Source organism: Podarcis pityusensis (genome assembly GCF_964106645.2).
Source record: "Podarcis pityusensis genome assembly, chromosome: 5".
Taxonomy (NCBI): Eukaryota; Metazoa; Chordata; class Lepidosauria; order Squamata; family Lacertidae; genus Podarcis; species Podarcis pityusensis.
Window position 1 is genome coordinate 83,827,365 of NC_138032.1, and position 26,121 is coordinate 83,853,485.

General features: G+C 43.7%; 2 long non-coding RNA genes across 22 annotated transcripts in view; one reads left to right on the forward strand and one right to left on the reverse strand.

Annotated features, from left to right (window-relative positions):
* Positions 1–26,121, reverse strand: part of LOC308478243 — a 205,995-nt gene that overhangs the window by 111,227 nt on the left and 68,647 nt on the right. For 2 of the 21 annotated variants that reach the window (XR_013986925.1, XR_013986926.1), the window contains exon 1: positions 23,640–23,747. The exons of 14 other annotated variants lie outside the window; for them this stretch is intronic. This is a non-coding gene — a long non-coding RNA (uncharacterized lncRNA). Of the gene's footprint in view, positions 1–14,560; positions 14,663–23,464; positions 23,748–26,121 lie in introns of those variants that run through there. 5 more of the 21 variants (XR_013986927.1, XR_013986928.1, XR_013986929.1 and 2 more) reach the window with 4 other exon arrangements.
* Positions 12–1,636, forward strand: LOC308477805. The gene is made up of 2 exons (XR_013986713.1): positions 12–362; positions 1,456–1,636. It is a non-coding gene; the product is annotated as an uncharacterized lncRNA (long non-coding RNA).

Genomic DNA, 26,121 nt, shown 5'->3' on the forward strand with positions numbered 1-26,121 from the left:
AACTGCTCTGATATCACAATGCAAGTTGACATGTGAAGATTTTGTCAAGGACCATCTGGCTGCAGACACAACTCCGGAGCATTTATCGAAACACTGGCAGCTGGTGGGGGACTTGCAGATCATTTTGGCTGGGAATGTAGCGGCTTGATATGGGATAGTGGGATCCAGTTGGATTTTTTTTTATTTTTAACAGAACAGGCTCAAGAAATAGACTTGGCATATGAAGAATTATGGCTCCATGACAGTCCTAAAGACCTACAGAAGACTGCCTTCTAAGAAATGCATGGATTTCAATTTGCAAGCCCTTGAGACCCTCACATTCCAGAATGTGTATCTTAGCATGATAATAGCTTCTGTATAGTGTAAGTCAAGCTCTCCAGTATTCTTTACAGTACTTGTGTAACAGAGGCCAGTTTTATTGACCTCATATTGCAGAGGATGGAGGGGACAGAAACTGGAAGAACACCTGCCTGTCTAAGGTCCCCTAATGAATTAATAGTTGAGATTACACTTGAACTGAGGGGCTTCTCACTTTTTAGCCTCTATACAACAGCTTGCATAGGTTACCTCTTATTCCAGATTACCTTCTTGGGTTGCTGCCTTTTCTCCTGTGTAGGAGGGTTCCTATGCTTTTAAAAGCTGTGCTATCAACTCTGCTGGTCACACAACCCTCAAAAATACATGAAACCCACCCAAAAAGGAAGTAGCAATCCCATTTTCTTCCTGCCAATGGTCATAGACCCTTCCTAGCTCTGAGTGCAGTAAGTAGAAATGACCAGACAATTGCCTCTTGAGGTTTATGATACTATGCTATAGTCAGCTAGGAAGAAAACAAGGTCATTTATTACCTTCCATGCACTAAATGGAAGATCAGATCTCTTCCTCAGTAGACATCAAGCTACACATTATCTGGTGCCAAGGTGATACCTGAGGACATGACAGAGTGAGGAATAGGATGCAGGAGAAGGAACATGGATCCAGAAAGACAGACAGCTTCCAATGGTTCCATATAGAAAGCATAGGAAGCACAGACTGGATCCTTGTGGATCCCCACAGCCCAAAAGCTATTTTCTAGTACAGTTGTACCTTGGTTTTCAAACAGCTTAGTTTTCGAACATTTTGGCTCCTGAACGCCACAAACCCGGAAGTGACTGTTCCAGTTTGTGAACTATTTTTGGAAGCCGAACGTCCGACAGGGCTTCCGCAGCTTCTGATTGGCTGCAGGAGGTTCCTGCAGCCAATCAGAAGCTGCGCTTTGGTTTCCAAATGTTTTGGAAGTCGAACGGACTTCCGGAACAGATTCCGTTTGACACTGAAGGTAGGAGCAGAACTGCTGTAGTACAGTGCCTTCTTGAGTTGTTGCAGAAGAACACCATGGTCTATGGTGCCAAGAGCCACTTGGAGATTAAGGGGAACCAACAGGCTCACATTTCCCCATCTCTCTCCCAAAACCAGGTATGAAACCAGACCGGATATTTTATCATCATCAGGCTTACTTTACTTGTGGAAATGACTCAAAGCGACTTACAGATACCATAAACATACTACAACCAATATGTCTATGTTTACTCTGATGTAAGTCCCACTGAAACAGTTCAGAACCCTCAGCCAAATAATAAACAGGGCTTGGGTTCCATTTGAGCCTGTGAATCCTTCTCTGTCCTATCGAGGACTCTGCCTACATCTCTTTCCTTACAAACGGAGGGTGAAAGTCATTGAGACAGAAAATACAAAGCATGTGGTGTCGCTTTTCGGCATTGAGCCTCCATAATTCCAGCCTAGAATGAAAGTGAGTTATAGCAAAAGGCATTCCAAGGATCAGTTGGCAGGACAAGTATAGGCTAAAGAAACCATTTATTTTTTCGCTGGACTTTCAGCATTTCTGAAGAATGGGCTGACTACAGTGGTAATAAAGTAGAACCAAGAGAGGGGACATGAGAAGGACTGTCAAGTTCTTGCTTCAGTTTCTGGGAGCGGAGGAACGGCATGTAATGGGTGGTGTCCTCTCTCACATTTTGAGCAGCAGCAATTATAAATTAAGTTATCCTGGTAAATGTGGACATTCTTACTTTATTATGTGACAATCTTCTTTGGCTTTTGTATTTCAAGAGATGGAGAAATCAGCTACTGTATGCCTCTCCTTCCCAAAAGGGCTTGGTGAAACTTGCATTGCAACTACAGATCCTCATAGACCTGTATTGTGCCTCCTCTATTCCCACATTCCCTCTTAAGAGTCTTACAAGATGCAAAGTCTGCTGCCTTTCCCCTCACACCTGTTTTGTTATATTAGTAAAAGCAGACAAACTTGCGTGGTGATTCCCGCCTCCCCACCAGTTGGAATAAATGAAGACACAGGACACCATAATTTAGGTTAATGGGCGAAAAATGACCACAACTTTATTGGTTACAGGTAAGAGCGGTATTGGCTTTAGGCATTGGCCCTATCAGACTATCCGGCATGAGAACCGGAAAGGGTTAACACCAGCAGGGGGAGCCCCTGAGATGCACATCCCTAGGCGCTCCCCGAGGGGTCACTGCTTGGGGGCGCGCTCTAGGCCCTAGCCTCCATAGGTTTCAGACGAGGCAACGCCCCCCGGAATCCTTTACCGGACTACCCTGAATATTTGGGGGAGGTGATGGCGCTCCCCCCCATCTCATCAGCATAATAATACCCCTACCAATGCCTAACCGCCAAAACCAAAGGCGTTGTGACGATTTGTTACGAGGTAGGCAAAAAACCAAATGGCTTTAAATCAATGCCAGTTAGCCAAGTGGAAAAATTCCTACCAGGCCCCTTGCGGCGACCAACCGAGGTCCATAGCAAAATCAGAGGGAAAACCTAGAGGGTGGGTGGGTGGGAAACCGCAGCTGGGGGCGAGGACGTAAAGGGGAGATCCCAGGCCGCGCTGGCCTTAAATGACCCAGGCCACGCCCCCGCGGCCAGCCGATTGGCCAATCATCTCCAGCTGCACAAGAGTGTTGGACATGTTCTGGGTCATGTTCTCAGACTTATCCATCTGTTGAGCAAATGAGTGTGCAATTCACCCTGGAACATCACAGAATCATCTGCAATGCGCTGGGGTTCTGTGACACATGTGGAGGAGCTCTTTAGCAAATGCATTGATTTGGAAAGAGTTCTGTGACGGTAAGACATTTTAAAGTCACCAAGTTCTTCCTAAAAAACTCCTTCACACAGGACATAGTTACACTTTGGAACTTGCTCTTACAGGAGACAATGATGGGCACCAGTTTAAAGGTAAAGATAAAGGGATCCCTGACCATTAGGTCTAGTCATGACCATCTCTGGGGTTGTGACGCTCATCTCGCTTTATTGGCCGAGGGAGCCGGCGTACAGCTTCTGGGTCATGTGGCCAGCATGACTAAGCCGCTTCTGGCAAACCAGAGCAGTGCACGGAAACGTTTACCTATTTATCTACTTGCACTTTGACGTGCTTTTGAACTGCTAGGCTGGCAGGAGCAGGGACCAAGCAACGGGAGCTCACCCCGTCGCGGGGATTCGAACCGCCGACCTTCTGATTGGCAAATCCTAGGCTCTGTGGTTTAACCCACAGCACCACCCTAGTCCCTTTTGGGCACCAACTTAGATGGCTTTAAAAGAAGATTCATGAAAAGGAGGCTATCTATAGATGGCTACTAGCCATGATGACTACGCTCTGCCTCCACAGTCAGAGGCAGAATGGTTTCCAAATACCAGTTGCTGGAGACAACAGGAGAAAAGAGTGCCTGTGTGCTCAGATTCAACCTGGCGGTTTCCCACAGGCATCTGGTTGGCCACAGGATGCTGAACGAGATGGTCATTGGCCTGATCCAACAGGTTCTTCTTATGCTTTTAAGTTAGGATTTGAATGAAATATTTTCCCTAGCCTTTTTTCTTCTTCTTGAGCTGTGGTGTTATGCAGCTTGTATGACAGAGTATCACATTTTTATAGCCAACCATAACCTGTCTCGAAAAGCACACTTTGGCAATGCAATCACATTATCTCAGCTAGCATACCCAGCCTGGCATCAAAGCTTAAAGCAGTACATATCCCCGCACCCATCCCTCCTGCATCTATTTGGAAGAGTCTTACACTCTTGAGATACTAAACACAACACAGAGCTTCCAAAATTATTCTCACACTTTAGTGTTGACATAAATGAAATGCCCAGACACGCCAATTGAAAAAGAAAGAAAAAGAAAGGGCAGAAAACTAGAACATAGCTTTTTCATTCTCTTTTATTTAGGATAGTTTGAACTATCTTAAAGGAAAAGTTGAAAGACCAAACCATATATCTGTGCATCCCTCCTAAGGCAGATTCTCCAACCACTGCCAGTTGGATGAGCCACTATCCCGCAAGGCCAAAATTTAGCAATTCATCATGTCAAAGAAAGAGGAGAACTTCTCTGACTTCTAGGATTGATCTTTATACCCTAGGGGATCAAGGGCAGGACATAAAGCTTCTGAGTTCCTGCTAACATTGGCTTTTAGTAATAAAGGCTAACTGCCCCATCTGTTTGTTAAAATTCTGAACATGTTTTCTTTCTCATGCACATACCAAAAGCCCTTTCTATTGCGATAGCTGGAAACTGTCCCCTCCCCAAATAAGATTTTAAAAACAAACATAATACAGCAACATATATTGCTACAGGTGCCTCTTAAGAAGAGGAAAAATAAACTGTGTAAACTTGCCCATAATTTTTGAATAAATGTTTGTTGCACTCCTAATTGGCAGTGTGCTCCAGACAGACAGGTCAAATTGATGGCTTGTTAGTGAGGACTGGCCCCTTTGTGAGTTGTTTTCAGAATGATTGATTTACAATAAAGTGGCTCCTGGTGGGAGCATGCAGGTGGAACTGATTCAGATCGATTCCACAGAAGCTGACTAATCAGCTGTTTAAACTGGCAGAGTGCTCAATGACGGAAACAGTCGAGCCATCATTTTCTATCTGGGATTACAAATTAGCTTGTTCTATTTATCCTGTTCCCCATCAATATGGATGCAAGCAGCTGAAGGCGAGAAGTGGGATTCTGGAATGACAAGATAAAAAGAAAAGAAAAAGAGACCCTCCCTTCTTGCAGATCTTTCTGTTGTGATGCTGACAATGGAGGCACCAGGAGGGAGGAGGGACAGCTGCTTTACAGGTTTGTAAAACTTCGCTGACAGTGCAATCCTACAAGCCCCATTGAGTGCAGTGAGGCTTATTCCCAGGGAGGTGGGTATAGGACTCCAGTCGAAACATCGCTTCTGAGGCTGTGACCTGAAGCACACTTAACAGAGGGTAAGTCACAGGGGAGATGTACTTCTGCATAAACATGAGTAAGATTGTGGTGCATTTTAATGAAGTATAAGGGATGTCGGCACTGTGACCAGTTCAGATAGGTTAAACCAATGGCAACAGAAGCCAGAAATAACCATACCCAGCCCTTCTTTACACTCTACCCATGCTCTTCACACACACACACACACACACACACACACACACACACACAATATATAGAATGTTGAATATATGTGCTTCTTTCAGTGATTGTTACATTTGTGGCTGGCCACTACAGCCTTTGAAATGTCACCCAGGAAGGATTTGGTGAAATACATCCATACGTCACAATTTTATGGGCTTCATTCTGATGTGCAGCTGTCAGGCCATAAACAGAACAAAACATATATGTGTGTGTGTATGTGTGTGTGTGTGTGTGTGTGTGTGTATAGGAGCCATTTGAAAACAAGGGCCTTGCCTAACCTATATTGACTTTGGTGTCCAAAAATGCAGGTGCAAGTTGTCTTGTAGTATTTTGTGTTTACTTACAAATAGATAGGTTGCATGGAGCATAGCTATATGCTTCAACATATTAAGAGGGCATCAAGGTATTTCCCTAGGCAACTTACACCAATAGTCCTACTCACAGACATCTGAAATAGAAGCCCATAACAACATATACTTATCAGAGTGGCTTGGTTTATTTGATTATAAAAGCTGACACCTCTGGACAGATTTTGTTATGGGGTGGGTAGAAGGGTTCCAGCTAAATAACCAGGGACCAACTAAGAGGAGGAATTGCAAATCAACAAACCAAAGGAGGGAAGGGATAATACAAGTTCAAAAATGTTCTGGTGGAGGGCCAAGGACCTACACAGGCCATGGAAGCCCCAGTGAAAATGCATTTTAACCATTCCTCAGGCTTCTGTTTTCAGAAATCATTGTCCACAGTTTCAACATGCATGTATTCCTGACCATAAGGGCTAGAAACTTGCTTTAAAAATTGTTGAAACGCAATTTTGTTTTCAATTCTGTTTCTACATTCTCATGGAATTACGGCAAAACACAGTCCTGAGCATTGATAGTGATGTGCCTGGCAATTCTTAGGGTTGGCATATAAATGGTCAGTGTGTTTAAACTAACTTTAGCTATGAAGGATTTTTGAGCAGCTTCTTACTAGTTTTAGGAATGAATATAAGAATTGTTTCCCCTAACAATGATCACATTGAATATAAAGATCAATCAATGCAGCTGCTTCCTGTGTTGAATTATAAATTTAACTGATAACATATGCATTGTATTTAATTGCTTCTGCAAAATTTTGTCGAATGTTAACCTCAGCCTCCATTATAGTTTGGTCTGCATTGAGCATCCACATTTCAAAATATTTGTTGTTACAAATACAAGCTTAAGCTTCCTTTAGTGTCCTCAAATCCTGACCTGCAGGGCTCAGATTCTGTCTCAAGTTGATATAATTCAGCGTCCCTGGCAGTGTGATTCTAGCCTTCCTTTTAGCAATCTGCCAAAACCAACTGAATTATGTGTTGGTATCGAGATGCGGGCTGCTCACTGCAAATTGAGCCGATAGCTGGCGAAGTCATTTCACTTCACACCCTCACGTTGATGGGCAGCCTCTGGAGGTGAGATAAGCAACCTGGTTCGGATACAGAACAAGATGTGTTTCTTCAAGATAAGATGGGTGATTTAAAAGAAGCAACGGCTCAGGCAAGCGGGGTGTGAGGGTTAGGAGCCATTCGTCATGCAGAACTCTTGACTTGTACACACACAGCTTTCTGCGACTGCCTTAGATGCATTAGAAAAGGTTGTAACAAGTGCAGAGGTTGCATCTTTGACAGGTGCCACTCTCAGGCAGTTGCTCCCAGGAAGACGCTTCTGGGGCACACCTAGCTTGAGAGCCAATGTGGTGTAGTGGTTAAGAGCAGAGGACTCGTAATCTGGGGAACCAGGTTTGCGTCTCCGCTCCTCCACATGCAGCTGCTGGGTGACCTTGGGCTAGTCACACTTCTTTGAAGTCTCTCAGCCCCACTCACCTCACAGAGTGTTTGTTGTGGGGGAGGAAGGGAAAGGAGAATGTTAGCCGCTTTGAGACTCTTTCAGGTAGTGCTAAAGCGGGATATCAAATCCAAACTCTTCTTCTTCTTCTTGAACAAAGGGATGGAGGCGGGCCCTGTACGCTTTGGATCATGTTTCCATCTCTGTTGTAGTCACACTTAAAGACCTTCCTTAGCCTTGATTTCTCCTCTGCAAACAGGAACAGCAGCCTACCTTTTCATAGGGTGGTTGTGCAAATAAATGCTTTGTGTTTGTAACAAACTGTAGTCCATTGGAAGACCAACTCTGCATTACAAAGATGTCTGCAAACTTGACACAAAGGCTGTCAACATTAACCCCATGTGGGAATTCCTTGCAGACGACTGCAGTGCCTGGAGACAGACAGACAGGTCATGTATCCATAGCAGTGACCAGAGAAGGAATGACCACTGGGAGGAGCGCAGAGAAGAAACGCCTTGGTGCATTTGCAGCAGAACAACTGGATGCCTTCATCTGTCCAATTTGCAACCAAATATGTCAAAGTGCAAGTAGATAAATAGGTACCACTCCGGTGGGAAGGTAAACGGCATTTCCGTGTGCTGCTCTGGTTCACCAGAAGTGGCTTAGTCATGCTGGCTACATGACCCGGAAGCTGTACACCGGCTCCCTCGGCCAATAAAGCAAGATGAGCGATGCAACCCCAGAGTCGTCCACGACTGGATCTAATGGTCAGGGGCCCCTTTACTTTACCTTTATGTCTTCCATATTCGTCTCTACAGCCACAGCAGGCACTGTAACCTTCCAACAGTTTAACTTCACCCCTAAAGGCACACTTCTTCCATTGTCTCCCGAGACAGACAGATGCCAACAACAGAGAGTTTATAACAAACTGTAGTCCATAGGATGGGAAACATACAACAGGGTTTTGAAGAATAATTTTTGACTCCAAAGTTGGGTTTTACAAGCCCTATTATCTAGCAATGTGAAGGTTTAGAGTTAACCCTTACTCCCACCCATTTTTTGGGTCTTTTCCCTTTATCCCAGCAGAAATATTGGTACATTGCATTTTTCTAAAAGAAGAAAAACCTTTTAGAATGATGATTGAAATACTTTTAGAAGTAGCACGTTGAAATAAATTACTGCCAATTTCACAGATGCAAAACTCCTATATCCTGTATTGAAAGGTAATAAGACTGGTAATTATAGCATTGCTACCGTATCTGTCTGCATCAGTAAATACATAAGCCTCTTACTACTAAACTAGGAATCTGCCAGTCATCCTTCTTTTGCCGCATGGTGACAAGGCCTTTGGACAACTGGGCCTCTGACATTTCTGCTTTCTCATTCCTCAGGTCACTGCATCAAACAAAACAATTTGATAGAACTTTGAAAATATATACCTACACACAAGGAACAAGCAAGCACGTACAAGAATTGAGGAGCTTCACTGAATTCATGCAAGCTCAAAGCGAAAGTTCAGGACCAGAAAATATGTATCTTTAGGACACCAATTTGAGAACTCAGAAATATATACTAGTATTCTTAAGGATATTTCATTTACTGGGATGGAGCAAGATATGAATATATGGGTTCACGATAGCTATGTTTCTCTGCAGTTAGTATGATACTTGCAGCATACTCCTGTCCACACTTACTCAAGAAGCCAACTCTACTACGTTCAACCCGGTTCCCTTCCCATTTCATGTGAATGGTACTGTAGCCTTGTGATGCATATTAATGATGATATGCTATACTATTACAAAGTTTTACTGGGTATCTAAACATATTGCCATTCCTTAACAACAGTATACAAATGTTTATTTTCTGAACTTGTCTTAAAAAGGTGAGGGTTTTTTCTGTTTCTGCATGATTAATGCAGAGGTCTATACAGGGCATTCAGGTGGCAAAAGTTGGGGAGGACCTTTGAGGGGGGTTGAGGGGAAAGTCACTGGCCTCATCAATGGTTTTCTTGGCAGTCACCTTTTAAAAATATATACATACATATATATATATCATAAGACTACTGTGAGAAGCACTGATGATACTAGTAAGTTCCACCCTAACCCCAATTTTGTTCTCCCCCTCCAGAAAAAAAACAACACCACCACTTGATAGGGGTTTTGCCTTAAAGTTATTAAATGAGAATTCCTATAGCAACATATTGTTTCTAAGCCCAGATAATAAAACTTTCGTCCTTTTACTACAATATTTATGGTTTCAATTTTCACTGTATTTTTTTTCTTATTTTCCCAACTGGCAAAATCTAAGATATACTTAGGTACCCTTATGGTGCAACAGCTTGCATCTCCATATCTAACAAAACGTATATTGTAACTGAATTGGAACAAAGCATTTATACTTCATGTTTTTATAAATATATCTTAAGAATGGAGGTTGCAAAAGGAAAGGGTTAATGCATCCAGAAGGAGGAGTTGAAACTTATGGAATAGTCAGTGGCAAAGTTGTGATGCACATCTTTTGTTAGGATACTTGCAGGCAAATGGCCCACAAAGACCAGGAAATAGGCACACATGTTGGCAAAAGACATACAATTCTCTCCTCTCCATCTAATGATGATATAAGCAAGGTGATGTCTATGGGCACCTCAAGACAGGTCTTTTACTGCAGGTATATGAAGCAGCAACCCACAGATGTGATCAAAGTGTACAGTGGTACCCCGCAAGACGAACGCCTCGCGAGACGAAAAACTCACAATACGAAAGGTTTTTTCGTTTTCGAGTTGCCTCGCAAGACGAATTTCCCTATGGGCTTGCTTCGCAAAACGAAGCTTGCCCCGGGGACAGCGGGTCTTCTCTTCGCGCTGCCCCCGGACCTCTTTTGAAGCAAGGGTTTGCGGGGAGATCGCTTCTCCCTGCAGCCCCTTGCTTCAAAAGAGGTCCGGGGGCAGCGGGAAGCGCTTTGCGCTGCCCCCGGACCTCTTTTGAAGCAAGGGTTTGCGGGGAGATCGCTTCTCCCTGCAGCCCCTTGCTTCAAAAGAGGTCCGGGGGCAGCGCGAAGCGCAGCGCTTCTTCCCCGCTGCCCCCGGACCTCTTTTGAAGCAAGGGGCTGCGGGGAGATCGCTTCTCCCTGCAGCCCCTTGCTTCAAAAGAGGTCCGGGGGCAGCGCAAAGCGCAGCGCTTCTTCCCCGCTGCCCCCGGACCTCTTTTGAAGCAAGGGGCTGCGGGGAGATCGCTTCTCCCGGTGCTCCGAAGCGGGGCGGGGGGGCGGGAACACCTTCCCCCACCGCCCCGCTTCGGAACGGTGCTCCGAAGCGGGGCGGGGGGGCGGGAACACCTTCCCCCACCGCCCCGCTTCGGAACGGTGCTCCGAAGCGGGGCGGGGGGGCGGGAACACCTTCCCCCACCGCCCCGCTTCGGAACGGTGCTCCGAAGCGGGGCGGGGGGGCGGGAACACCTTCCCCCACCGCCCCGCTTCGGAACGGTGCTCCGAAGCGGGGCGGGGGGGGCGGGAACACCTTCCCCCACCGCCCCGCTTCGGAACGGTGCTCCGAAGCGGGGCGGGGGGGCGGGAACACCTTCCCCCACCGCCCCGCTTCGGAACGCTGCTCCGAAGCGGGGCGGGGGGGTGGGAACACCTTCCCCCACCGCCCCGCTTCGGAACGGTGCTCCGAAGCGGGGTGGGGGGGTGGGAACACCTTCCCCCACCGCCCCGCTTCGGAACAGTGCTCCGAAGCAGGGCAGGGGGCGGGAACACCTTCTGAAGGCTGGCGGGGGGCAAAAGTCTTTGTCCCCCCTGCCTGCCTTCCCAGGGGCTTTTAAATCGCCCCGGACAGCGGAGAAGTCCTCCGCTGTCCCGGGGCGATTTTAAAATGCCGCCCGCCAGCATTTTAAGATTGCCCGGACAGCGGAGAAGTCCTCCGCTGTCCCGGGGTTTTTTAAAATGCTGGGGGTGGGAAGAAAAGCCCTTATCCCCCCCCCCCAGCCTTCAGAAGAGGTCCGGGGACAGACTGTCCCCGGACCTGGTCTGAAGGCGGTTTCCCTAGGAACGCATTAATTGATTTTCAATGCATTCCTATGGGAAACCGTGCATCGCAAGACGAAAAACCCGCAAGACGAAGAGACTTGCGGAACGAATTAATTTCGTCTTGCGAGGCACCACTGTATTCGTAATGGATTTGAAGTAGACTGCATTACCTCCCACTTCATAAATTGCTCTGCAATGTTCCCACATCATTGCCTCCACACTAGTATTGCTTCCCCACAACTCGAGACAATATTTGCAACTCCCATCACTGTTACCAACACTGACCCCTACCACTGCTTCCCTACCTTGCCAGAGTTGGGGAGCGGAAGGAGTGGCTAGGTGAGGAGAAAATTGTTACGCGTTACTCTTACTGCCCTGGTAGTATTAATTGCTGGCAGGGAAGGATGCCTCACAATACTCAACCCCCCCCCCAAAAAAAAATAGGTAGCACCAGGCCAGGAAGAAGGAAGGCACACAGGAAGTACCTACAGGTTGGGTGGCTGCTAGAACTGAAGGAGGAAGGGAGCATTGAGGAAGCCTGCCAAGCAATGCCCTAGGAAAGAAGGTGGGGTGAGTGGAACAATACCAATCAGTACTACTTTATGTGCTAAGTTATACACAAAACATTCCACAATCCTAAACTGGTAAGTTTACATTTAGCAAGAAAATTGTAGTAAGTATAGTAAGAAAGTAAGGTTTTCATGCATTTTTGATTTTGGGAGGTGCTGGTTGTTGTTGTTTTTAGATGGGGAAACAAGGTTTTCATGGCTTCAAAAACTATAAAGTCAATTTTACCTGAAGCCAAATTTTGTGGTAAGTTAGGTGGGTCCTAATCAGATGAAGAGGGACGCAGGTGGCGCTGTGGGTAAAACCTCAGCGCCTAGGACTTGCCGATCGTCAGGTCGGCGGTTTGAATCCCCGCGGCGGGGTGCGCTCCCGTTGCTCGGTCCCAGCGCCTGCCAACCTAGCAGTTCGAAAGCACCCCTGGGTGCAAGTAGATAAATAGGGACCGCTTACTAGCGGGAAGGTAAACGGCGTTTCCGTGTGCTGCGCTGGCTCGCCAGATGCAGCTTGTCACGCTGCCCACGTGACCCGGAAGTGTCTTCGGACAGCGCTGGCCCCCGGCCTCTTAAGTGAGATGGGCGCACAACCCTAGAGTCGGACACGACTGGCCCGTACGGGCAGAGGTACCTTAATCAGATGAAACCTGTGTAGAATTTTCAAATAAAGTTGAGATAGGAGATCACATTGAAGAATGCTTCCCCATATGAAGAAATCCATGCACATACAACACTTATGATGACATGGAGAAGGCAAGGCTAAAACCCCTCACCTCGAGCCTGAAGTGGTATTGTCCAGGAACTGTTCTGATGAGCCTCTAGTGGAAGCTCTCCCATTATATAAAACTAGCAGCACCCCAATTATATTCCAGGGTTTCATGGCATCACTATTCTTCTAATATTTATGCCCTGTGAAGCTACGATTGTACAAGTGAAGCCATGCTAATATGGTATGTGGATGTCAGAGCTTATCTGCCATCAATATTTTGAAAGCTCATTTGAGGAATTAATCACTTAACAACTGAGGCAAATTGATCTCTGCCCATCAAACATGGAAAGCTTTTGAGTGAATACTATGAAAACATTTTAACAAGGTAAAAAGATCATTATAAAGTCACTGTAGATACAATTCTTCCCGCACCCCCCATGTGTAGAAGATGAGAAGCAGACAAAGCAAAGGCCAAGGTTTGGGTGGCATGGAAGGTTTGGTGGTGGGAAGACTGGCCAGCCCAGATTATTGTTCCTTCTCCAGGCATTCTATTCCCTCTCTTTCTCTCCTTTTGTCCAGGCACCAGATGAGAGCTCTGAATGAGAAGTAGGAGGAAGAATAAGCTGGACCAGCCAATCCTCTTCCTCCCTGAATCATCACCTCTCCATTATCTTGCATCTTGCTCTGTCAGCAAGGGATGGATTGAAACCTATTTATGGAACAAAAGATAAATTCTTTCATCAACAGTATCTGGCTGTCTCGGCAAAAGCTCTTCCTGTTTTCTGCTTGATTAGAAGAGTGTTTAGAAGTCATACTGCATTTCAACTTCCAGAGCCCTCTTTTTAGATTCTTCCCCACACTGATGAAAATCCTGTCAGGTGGATTCAAGAAGCCATAGAATCCTAAACCATTTCCTGTAGCGATGCAATGAAGAACAGAATTATGGTGTGAGAATCCTCTAAGGGCTAATATAGTAGGGCCCTTCTGGGTGGCTTGCGTGTGCAGCACAAAAACAAAACAAAACTCAATTGTTAGCATCATGGACAGCAGAGTGTGTGCTGGATGACTGAATCATGCCCTGTAAATGGTGATGCATATGCTTCCATTGCCCCTCATCTTAATTAAGGGTCAGCACTGAAAAGTATTCCCCCCCCCAAGTATTTATTAAATTGCTTTATTTTCAACTTCACCTAATGTATATTTGTTATTAATCACAAATAAAGCACCTTCAAAGAGTAATATTTTTTTTATAAGACCTTGCACAGCTAAGTAGGCATATCTGCTAGGCGAAGGACCAACCTTACCTGCATATCTTTATAGAAAACCTTCATTGTGTCTTCCAAATCAAATTAATAGTCTGGACAGGTAAAACCACCCTCGAGTGAAAGAACACATTTAGCCCATGGAAGAATGATTTGACTTGCAATAACAGTAGCTGGACACATGTGGAAGAAGCATACAGAACCAGAGGTTCCAATCTTATTTCTAGTGACTCCTGACATGTGCCTGGCTAGCATTCATCTGATTTGGTATCAGAGGTTGTGTACGCACTCCTGTTAACTCTGCATCCAATGTACTCCCCTCACCCCCAGTTTATGAAGTGGAGTACACACACCACTAGCCACAATCCATATCTATCCTGTACCCATCTTGTCGTTCCTTTAATGTATTTTGATCCATTCCCCCTCAAACCAGCTCCTATCCAAACTGAGAAAAAGAACAACGTAGCTGTGTTTTAAGACGATAAATGCCAGAGACATAAACGCTAGGCTGACCTAGTGTTTGGAAGCAGTGCGGCAATGTAAGAGGTTACCAAAGGCATATTTTGGTACCTGAAAACCTTTCCATAAATACATCCCAAGCAGACACTGCTCTAAAAAGATCTAATCTGAGTAAATGGATAACAAAAAGCCAGGTGAAATACACTAAGTGTAAAGTGATGCACATTGTGGGGAAATGTTAGGTTCAACTATAACCTGTCAGAGTCTGCATTACCTGTGACTATGTAGCCAAGAGAACTGGGCTGTGGGGGGGGGGGTGCTGTTGCACTGAAGACCTTCAGCTCAGTGTGCTCCAGAAATGGAAACTAAAGAGGTACTGCGGAACAAAAAATAAGCAGCAGGTAACATACTGGTGCTGGGGAGAATTCATCCTTGCACTGTTATAAACGGTCCATCTACACAAACATTGCATTTTGCAAGATAGAGCTATCCTCCTTCCTGCCCACTCTGTGCTGTTCAGAGGGTTCTCATAACCTCTCCAGAGCCATTTTGGGGGGAGGCAGGGGAGGGGAAAAGAGGCAAAAAGTCTCACTGCACAAGTGGAAATCTACTGGCTCTAACTGGAGATGCCGGAGGTTGAATTTGGGATTTTCTGCATGCAGAGCAGATTCTCTACCACTAAGGCCTAAGCCAACAGAGAACGAGCCAATGTTCTCTAAAAATCGCTGTCAAATATATTCAGGGAGCTTGTAAATATGCCTGTGCCACTTATGGTCATTTTCAGGTAATGAAGATGTACGCCTTAATTAAAGTAACTGAAAATCAGTGCTCTTTCCATTGATATTTAATTAACATACAATAAATGTCTCACTGCACTCACCATGTGAAAAGCATCCTGGCTTTGATTCTTCAGAATTCTGAAGGCTCCCACCTGAGGAATGTAGGATGTCAAGCTCCTCTGGCTTTCCCCACACCTCTTGGGAGGAAGCCTCCAGAAGCCCAAGATCAAAGCTTGGGCAGAGCAGGATTCTCCCGCCATATTCTAATATGTAGAATAAATCTAAGAGCCACCAGATTCAATGAGACTTACTTCTGATAAAACTTATCTAGAAGCTGTCTGTATGAGCTGCTCATCTACTCCTCTTAAAACAAACTTAGATGGTTTGAAAGTAAACCAGGACTATTCAAAATCAATATGGCGGCTTCTGGATGCAACAGGGATGCATCACCCCAGCTTTACAGAACTATCTGTAAATGAACAAGAAAAAGTATGTTTCTCTCTCACACACACTGTCTGACAAGTACCTTTGAGTTTCTAGGATGTACGCAATGTGAAGGTAACAATTGAGAGAAACGAAAAAGAAAGGAGGTGAAAGGTTTTAAAATGAAGAGGGTCTTGGCCTGTTCAAGTCCATTCTAGAAAGTATCTTGAAAAGGGGGGGGGGGGGGTTAGGATTGGGGAGAATTTTTTTTTCTGATGCCCCTCTCACAAAAGCAGTTTACATAAGATTATTATAACAGAAAGCATTACAAATATGTCACAACAAAAGGAAAAGACTTGTTCTCACTCCCCTCAGATCCAGATGGTCCTTTGGGCACCTCTGAGGTGGCCGTTGGGGGAAGGAGGGACCACTATGGGAGCTGGGATGTTTACAGGAATATTTCGGGAGGAAGGCAAGGGACAAAGGATACCCACTCTCAACCACCCCATCCCACTGCACAGCTATAAAACACTCAGATTTGTGGGCTAGCAGCCCCTACCCTAAGCTCTCTAGCACTAAATATCACAGAAAGGGAAGCTCTCAAGGGATGGGAAAGGGGGGAAATGCTAATTTCCCACTCCTCACACTTCCATGCCTCCACACGACTATAAGGCTCCAGTTCCTGGATAGAGTTGTAAACAGAGAGCTCCTCTGAAGGAGTGGGGCTACACTGCAACACTTTGTTGCAGGTGCCACTTATGACTATATGACCAGCCCCATTCCTTCAAAGACTATGTATTTTTATGGATATGAATCATGAATTATTTCATTAGGGTGATGCTGTAATTTTCACACGATCTTGAAACCACATAATACTTTCCCCCATCTTGTTGTAATGAAGCACTGCAGTTTTTTGTTTTTTTTAGTTTAACTAAGAGCCTTGTCACTCCAAAAGATCTTGAATCTTATTGTTTCACTAGCAATTATTTCAAATCATTTCCAGCAATATAGTCTAAATAATTGACATGAATCATAGAGTTGCCAGAATGTGGTGATTAATTCATCAGTTAAACTACTTATCAATATTATTACCCACTATAGTGGGGTGGGGGCACATACTTGTGAGTGTGTGTGTGGGGGGGGGAAACATGCTATAATAATTTTTTTAACTGAACTTGAGGGAAAATATATTTCCTAAAAACAGCTCCACACTTCCCCTCTCAATCAGCCAAACTTTAGCCTTATTATCTGTGTATTTTTATACAGTCATACAACGATGACAGACCCTTATTATTATTATTATTATTATTATTATTTATACCCCACCATCTGGCTGGGTTTCCCCAGTCACCCAATGAAACAATATTATTTCCACATTAAAAAAATACACATTTTATTTACAGAAACCCAGACTACTTTTAAAGTACATTATAGTCTATCAGGAATGTCTAAAAGCTCAACCAAAGCATATAACAATGTCCTTTTTGAGTGTATAGCTTCAGAATGAAAGTCAACTATTGTATCTTAATGGTTTTCCACCTAAAACCAAACCAAACCAAACCAAAAAACCTCTGGATATAGAAAAGTAACATATCAGGGTGGAGGGCAGATTAGAGAATATTTTGGAGCATTTCTGAAGAACTTTTAATATGCACATTGTGGCCGGCATCTAATGATGCCATAGTGCATGGTTTCAAAGAGAGCCAGCGTGGGGTAGTGGTTAAGAGTGGCGGACTCGTAATCTGGTGAACCGGGTTCGCTTCCCCGCTCCTCCACATGTAGCTGCTGGGTGACCTTGGGCCAGTCACACTTCTCTGAAGTCTCTCAGCCTCACTCACCTCACAGAGTGCTTGTTGAGAGGGAGGAAGGGAAAGGAGATTGTTAGCCGCTTTGGGACTCCTTAAGGGGAGTGAAAGGCAGGATATCAAGTCCAAACTCCTCCTCCTCCTCTTCAAAGTCAGAGCACTCTTTAAATCTCACACACCTTCAGCATAGTGCCATGTTTCTCAAACTTGAGTCTCCAGTTGTTGTTGGACTACAACTCCCATCATCCCTAGCTAGGTGAGCATGGTGAGCGTTGTAGTGCAACAACAGCTGGAGACCCAAGTTTGAGAAACATTGGCATAGTGGTTACAGCAGTGACAATTCTCAACACTCCTACAGCAGCACTTCGATTTGGCCGAGTTATTGCAGCCTCACTGCAATTGTTGCTACCCTTAAACGGCAATACCTTGTCATCTTGCTGCCTATCTTGTGGTTCACCATTCAGAGTTCCTGCCCTCCGAGTATGGTACCCGACACATAATGGGCATAGAAGTGGCAACGTAGAAACCCTCATTTCTCAGACATATATTAAACATGAATGTATTATCCATCCAACAAATGGTAAGGTATATTTACCCCACTTCCCCACGTGATGAGAAGCTCCAGGGGCTGTACTACATTGTTTAGTTTCCCCTGCATGAAATAGCACTGGACACTCATGGCATTTTTGCAATGTTTGCTTTAATTACAAATATAGAGGCAGAATCTATTGGAATGAAATCAACCGTCTTACTGCAGGCAGCAGATCCACCAACCCAGCATCGGGCCTCCGAAGTGAGCATTTGAACCTAATATATACCCCCATTTTGAGCCCACAGCTATTTGCTTCTCTGTCTCCAACTCACAACAGGATTTTAGAAGAATTCCTCACCATCTGAATCCCCACCACCATTCCTTGTGTTTTGACGCTGTGAGATCCTTCTGTATTGCAGCCGCTGCTGGTGTAAGGAAATAGATGCAGATAGTTTCACGTTTTTAACTTAAACATTATGATTAATGTGTTCGAGAGGGGATGATATTTCAGGTGAAGGTTTTAAAACAGGAGCCGTTTTAATTTATACAATTCCCACTATGTTAAAGTGTTTCCAGGTTGTTGGTTTGTCTGTCAAAAGATAGTGCCACTTGACTACTAGGTAGCAAATACCCCTTGCAACAAATAAGCAGCAGTCACATTTAATTGGGCCACAATGCATTATTCATAAAGTATGTTTTCGTGATGATTTTGGCACTCATTAAGGGAGAAGAAGGGCAGTAAACTTTCTTGGTCGAAGGAAACTGAGTTTTAAAACTTAAGACACAGCCACCTTCTAAAAGTGAGCAATTAAGAGCTGTACTGATAAAAGCAGAGGAATTAGAAGGAAGGGAAATAAATTATTCTTGGCCACCTAAAGAAATAAACATGTTGGAAAAGGACAGCAGTATCTGTTCAAAATTAACCCTATTGTCTGCGTGTGGCTTGGGGGTGGGTGGGATAAATACAAGGTTTTCATTATAGATATTATCAAACACTACCCTGGGATCTGCTTGGAAGAAAGACAGTATATAAATTTAAAAACTAACAAACCAACAAGTTTAACTCTAAGGGCTGCTACCTACATTCTTAGACCTACACATGAGCCACAGGGCTTTTCCAGGGACTGCACACTGGCAAGCCCAGGCTTCCTACTGTATGTACACGCAGTACAGAAATGTAGGCAACTGTGACTCCTTGACAAGGGTATCTGTACAAAACTTTTTTTTCAATACCCTGGTCAATTTAGTTAGTAAATCTTGCTAATCTTATACCATTTAAATGGGACGATGCGGGTGGCGCTGTGGTCTAAACCACTGAGCCTCTTGGGCTTGCTGATCAGAAGGTCGGCGGTTTGAATCCCTGCGATGGGATGAGCTCCCGTTGCTCAGTCCCAACTCCTGCCAACCTAGCAGTTCGAAAGTACGCCAAAAAGTGCAAGTAGATAAATAGGTACCACTCTGGCGGGAAGGTAATTCTCCTCCAGCCACTTCTTCCACATGTCCAATGTTACTACAATATTTCATTCCCACTTTTTCACTTACATTTTTATGTTTTATACTTCCACTCTATTCTTTCTCCCCCATCAATTTACATATGGTTGCAGGTAGTTTCCCACTCTGGCAGCTTACATAGTGAGACCTTCTGAACAGCTTTAGCAGAAGAACTGCATTGTGTGCCTTTGAACCATTATGTGGGATAAACATTATCTGCTTGGGAAACACTGAGGACTAAATGGTCTTTGGTTCACCTCAAAACATATATGCAGAATAAAGACTGCTGACATTTCCATAATAGTGCAATTTATTGTTTAAATAGCATTTTTTCTTTGCAAAAGGTTGCATTGCCATTAGCAGTTGTCTTTTTTCTTCCACTAAACAACCAAAGATGACATTTGTGTCCAAAACCAATTAAATAAAAAATTACTTTTCGTATTTCCTCAGGCTGTCATTATTCATTCTTGCTCTTATAAAAAGAAACTACTGAAAGTGTGTGTAAGTAAGAGAGAAATTAGAGGTGAAACAAATATAGCCCTGGGCTGTCTCTGCTGCAGCTGATTTCGGCAGAACTGCTAAACAACATATTCAATAGAGCTAAATTTAATCTGGTTCAGAAAATCAGATTTCCAATTCTAAAACTCCTAATCTAAATTTAGAGATTGAAAATGATCATATTTGGCAATTTTCAGTACAAATTATAGCTCCTGGTAGGGTGTGAAGGACGCCTTTCCCAACACAAGCCAATACTTGTCCACTCTATTACTACCACCACATAAGTTCCAATGACTTCGGTGGTGCTTACTCCCAGGTAAGTGTGTATAGAACTGCACCCTGGATGAGTAACCTTACAGGGGTTGATGGTGGGGAGAGTCTGTGATGAAGGAGCCACCACTTCAAAAGCCCTGCTGGACACACAGCACCCCTGACAGAAGTTGTGTGAGTTGGGGCAAGTGCCTCTTTACCCGTGTTTAACCCATTTTTCCTTACCAGTTCCTCTTTCTTTAAAAATGAAAATCTAACAATGCCAGGGCTGATTTAGCCTTCCCCTCTGATTTGAAGGTGTGTCTGGAGAATGAGGCTTCTTTGAATCCGGCTGATCCAAAGCTTTCCCCGGTCTACCTTCTTTTTGCCGTGCTGCCCTCAGAACACTGACAATGATGGTGAAGCTCTCTGCTAAGGAGACATGAGGGAGGCCTCCAACCTTGGAACTCTCCCTCCAACTGTGAATGTGGAAGAGTAAACTCTACAGTATCCAAGTGTGTCCCATCCACTCTTAGAACTGCTCTCTTCACAAGCTTCATCATGAAGAGCAGAAGGGATTTCAGGGTGGGTGAAGTTGTAAGTCAAAGCAAATTGCCAATACAGTGGTACCTCAAGTTACATACGCTTCAGGTTACATATGCTTCAGGTTACAGACTCCGCTAACCCAGAAACAGTACCTCAGGTTAAGAACTTTGCTTCAGGATGAGAACAGAAATCGTGCAGTGGCAGCGGGAGGCCCCATTAAAAGTGGTACCTCAGGTTAAGAACAGTTTCAGGTTAAGAATGGACCTCCGGAACGAATTAAGTACTTAACCCGAGGTACCACTGTACGTTTAAAGTATGCAAAATGCTAATAAAAGTAAAAATTAGTAAGATTTAAAAGTGCCCAACAGCTCGTCAGCCATCTCAGTCAACCTCTGTGACCATTCCACCTGGTCATTAAATACTTTTATATCTTCATGAAGTCAGTGTGGGGATTGGCTTACGTTCCTGTTTCATCCCGTCTTTTTTAAAAAACAACAACAACAAACATTGTCTATATGTTTATTAAACCATGAGCTGCAGACAGGGATTGACTTGGTTATATATATATACTGTATATATATATATATATATATATATATATATATATATATATACTGCCTCTCTCTCTCTCTCTCTCTCTCTCTCTCTCTCTCTCTCTCTTCGCTTAATGCAAAGAAATCTTGAGGTGGAAAGGAAATACATTTTTTTCCTTACAAGGAATTTGTAATTTGGCCCAGAGTTGTGACTATAACCTAATTAAGCCTGCAATAAAAAAAAATATGCTTGCTTTTGAGTAGAAAGGCACATTAGTAAATAAAATATATGAGTTTTAATCAATTAGTTATTTGATGAAATCTGATGAATAAAATAGTTTTGAAGGAAAAGGCATTATTATTCACATCATTATTACATGTACTTCTAAAAACAGGGTACCAGAGAAGGTATCTAAATTGAAAAGGTACTACCTCCTGGGTGAGAGAGAGTTTGGAATCAGACCTGGACCAAACCTTTGAAAGGCAAATTAGTTCACACTAATAATTTTTTTGGGGGGGGGGGGGGCTTGATAGCAAAAAAGGGGAGATTTATTCTCCTTTTTCATGATTTGGAGGGGCATAATTTTCACAAGGGGTGGACACAATTTACCAGAGCTCTTTGAAGCACTGTCCAACTGACAGTTGCCATTTCTAATTTCCCAGAATGTTCTGTACCATGGTGCGTTTGGGTAAACAAATGGCAACACTCACAAAAAACGGTTCCATTATTTTCTAGTGGCTGTTATTGGCCCCTTCCAATATCCACTGGAATGAGGCCTTCTAGGAAATAAAAAATGTTAGTTGCCTGGTTGACATAGTTCCTGAGACCTCTGTTAAATTACATTTGCACCCTGAAAACTGCTGAAATGCCTGCCTCCCCAATTTTATAGTGATTAGAGCTAGGGAACTGGGGTTGGAGGATTTTGACCTGGCCTTGGGTGGGATGCTTTATCTTTGTTGATGTCTGTGTTTCTGATCACAAATGCATATTATAAAAAAGGTCTGCTGACCAATTAAGTGGGCCATGTTTTTAATTGATTAAGCAAAATGAGCATTCCTCTCAGAATCACTACTGGAAGGCAGGGAATGCAGTGAGTGGGAATCTGAGTCTGTTGGTGACAACTGAACATTAACTTTAAGAATGCAGGTAACTGAACAATTAAGCATTTTGTGAGGGAACGGAGAGTCACAGATTGAATCACACACAAATTTCTGGGACCAATGGGGAAAATATAGAAGAGTGATACATGACTGCTGATAGTCTATGGGGAAGAATTATAAACCATATGAACAGAAAAAGGGAATACAGGGCATAATTATTAAAAGGAGTAAAGATGAAAACATTGTACATCCACAGAAAGAAGGGAATATAATAAGGAAGTTAGAATGCCATAGACAGATGTCCGAGTTAGGAAAGGAGCATTTTTTAAAGACAGAAAGTGAACTGTAGGAACACAAGAAAGGACAAATGAAAGATGAATGGGCACAAAAATAGAAATTTATGAGAATAAAATGTTGACAGTAGTGCCTCTAATTAAAAAAGGCACCACCAATTTAGAAAGCTAATAGAATATACTCAAGGAAGTGGGTGCAGGGAGAGAATTGTATAAAAAAGGTGCTTGCATAAAAGGGGTAACTTATATTAAAAAGTGGAAGTACAAAGAGGGGGGTCAATTTTATGTGCCAGACACTAGTAACCTTTTTAAAAAACCCAGCAAGAGAAAGAAGTATGGAAAAAACACAGGTGGGGGGAGAATATTTCTAGAACAGAATGGCAGCTGGGTTGTAACTGTCAATACTGTATTGCCCGATCATTACATATTATAATATAAAGGTCACTGTTCCTTTAGTACATCCTTTCTCAACCTGGGGCTCTCAAAACAATGCTGTACTACAACTCCCCAAATCCCTGCCCACTGGTCATGCTGGCTGAGGCTGATGGGTGCTGTGGTCCCAAAAATCTGGAGGATACCAGGGTGGAAATGGATGTTTTAGTAGAATAGCCAAATTCTAGTAACTGGTGAGCAGAGAATTATGTTTTGCTGAATTCCTAGATAATATTCATCAGCTTAACAACACTTTCTTTAAAAGTTAAAACTGACAGTGCCAGCCTATGAACAATTATGTATTTTAGATAATTCAAAAACAATTGAATTATGACTGTAGTTAGAAAGTTCAAGTCTAAGTCAATAACTGCTATACAATTTTACCTTGCAAATAAAATAAAAAAATCTCATACACAGACATTTATAGGCATCGATGAGTTCAGTATTACATTTAGGGGGAAACCTAGCAAAAAAAGGATACCCAATAAGGTTTTACCATGATCTCAACGAAGACAGAAGATGTTCTAACAAAGGACAAGTGAGAAAAAGTGTATGATGGCTCAGGTCTTCCATAGCATCTCATAGAAGAGATAATGGTGGACATCATTCTGCACACTGATGACACTGCATTCCCAGTCTCCCAGTGGGTTTGTGTAGATGTTGAACTGCACCTTTGTCTTTCCTTGTTTCCTGCTTCCTCCCTCTCTCCATCCCGTGGGACTCTTGTGCCCACAACTCCTGTTTCCTTCCCCTCTTCCTCTTCAACTGTAGCCCATCTCTGTTTCTGTGTTACTAGGAGATGACATCCGTACCTTTGTGATGCAAGCAGCTTTGGCAACAATCCCCATTGTTGGCTCAGATGTCTGCCTCTTTCCTTAGGTGTGTTGGTTTCTACCCACATCCAGGTCTGGGCTGAAGGCTGGGGATGGGAACTGATGAAATTCACATGGGGCCATCTTTCAAAGTGGGGCAGACCCAGTTTGAACATGCTCCTGCTGCATTCTGAGACATTTGTTCTCAGAGCAGAAAATGTAGATTCCAACCACTTCTACAATACTTAGAATGTCTGGCTTCCCTTCATGTATTACCCACATGAACAGAGTCCATAGAGAAAAGAGCAGTAGAACATCATTGCTGTTAAGGTTGCCCTTAAGGTTGCACAGCTTAATCTGACTGACACCAGTATTAGGGATGGGATGTCTGAGCTGGGGAAGCCAGTGTGTGAAGGCTCCGACAACTTAGCCATACATGTCTAATGCATGGGCACCTGTGGAGAGGGAAACTGCCCCACTGCCCCCTTTTCTATGCATGGGCCCCCTTCACACAAGCAACACATGAATAGTGAGAACACAAAATACGTAATAAGAACAAGAACAAACCAATAACCCCCCTCCTACAAACACATTTAAAAGCGCATGGAATGTTAATCAGCCAAAGGCCTGGTTATAGAGAAACATTTTCACCTGGCATCTAAAGATATACAGTGGTACCTCGGGTTAAGAACTTAATTCGTTCTGGAGGTCTGTTCTTAACCTGAAACTGTTCTTAACCTGAGGTACCACTTTAGCTAATGGGGCCTCCCGCTGCTGCCACTGCACGATTTCTGTTCTCATCCTGAAGCAAAGTTCTTAACCCGAGGTACTATTTCTGGGTTAGCGGAGTCTGTAACCTGAAGCATCTGTAACCTGAGGTACCACTGTATAATGAAGGCACCAGGTGAGCTTCCCTGGGGAGAACATTCCACAAACAGGGAGCCAACTTAGAAAAGGCCCATTGTTGTGTTGCCAATCTCCAGACCTCTTGTGGAGGAGGCACACAAAGCAGGGCATCAGATGATGATTGTAGGGTCCTGACAAGTTCATATAGGGAGAGGGAGTCCTTGTGGTCCTGTGACCCTGAGCCACTTCAGCACTCATTTGCTGACTTAAAAACAAATGCCTCTGATGTAATAATGATGATGATGATGATGATATTTATTTCTATACCACTTTATATTTTTAAGGGGGGGAAATCGCAAAGTGGTTTACAATACATTAAATGCAGCACTTCCAGCACACTTTTGAATGTTGGACTGTCTTCAGGCAAAACTAGGACTTTTACTGAAAGCTAGGAAAACTGGCCCTATTTCCTCAAGGAGTTTCGCATGTGAAAAAGTTTCAGGCTCCTTTCAACAGTGTCCTCAACACTGGACGCTGTATTCCTGTGAGGATAACAGGTTGAGGACACAAAAGTGAGTGTGACCTCTCTCTCCCTGCTTCCCCCATCTCTCTGACATGTTGATATGAGGAATATATTATTCTCCAAAGAGTGAGACCACTCAAGGGAAGAGAGAAAGCATACCGGGCTCCAGTTTTCTAGGGTGTTCGCTCATGTTTCTTCTCTAGGGAGAACCTGTTATTCAGCTATTTGACCAGGGCTTCCTGCCCAGTGCTCAGATCATGACACCCCCCAAAAAATGCAGATGGCAAAAAAATTGATACCTGATATCTACCCATTGACCTAGCTTCTGATACCACTGACTATATCCTGAAAGTCACAATGTGAAACTTCAGAAATACCATTGGACATATGGTTGCATAAGCATGCCTTGAGTAGATTCCATTTTAGAAGAACCAGGCAAAGTTCAATTTAAATAGAAGGCAAGTAGCAAACAGAAAAGGACAGAACAAGGCAAGTAAAGGCTGTAGCATGCATATTCCATGCTAGCCCTGAGGGCCTTCATTCAAGGAGCTAGTCAGGAGCTAGTCCCCTCCTAATTTGGATGCCATTTATTACTATTTTTTTCTGTGTGCTGCATTTCTCGTGGCTAAATGTATTATAACAATAACATGCTGATGCTAGATAGGTAATCTTCCATTATGCCCATGTACATTGCCAAAATGCATTTCGATTTAAAGTGACGCACCATAATCCAGCATTGCTCCCTTCTTAATTTGAATCACTGGTAATGTACTATGGAGACAACAGACAACATACTGTCTATTAGCAGTTTTAGAGTGCATCGTGGTTGGAGTCTTGTCATCTTAATATAAATTTAGCCAAGTCCCTATATGATCTATTTGAACATAGCACATATTCCTGTCATTTCCTTTCTAGCATCATGCGTATCAGCACACATCTTGTGCTGTATATGAAATATGCACACAAAACATA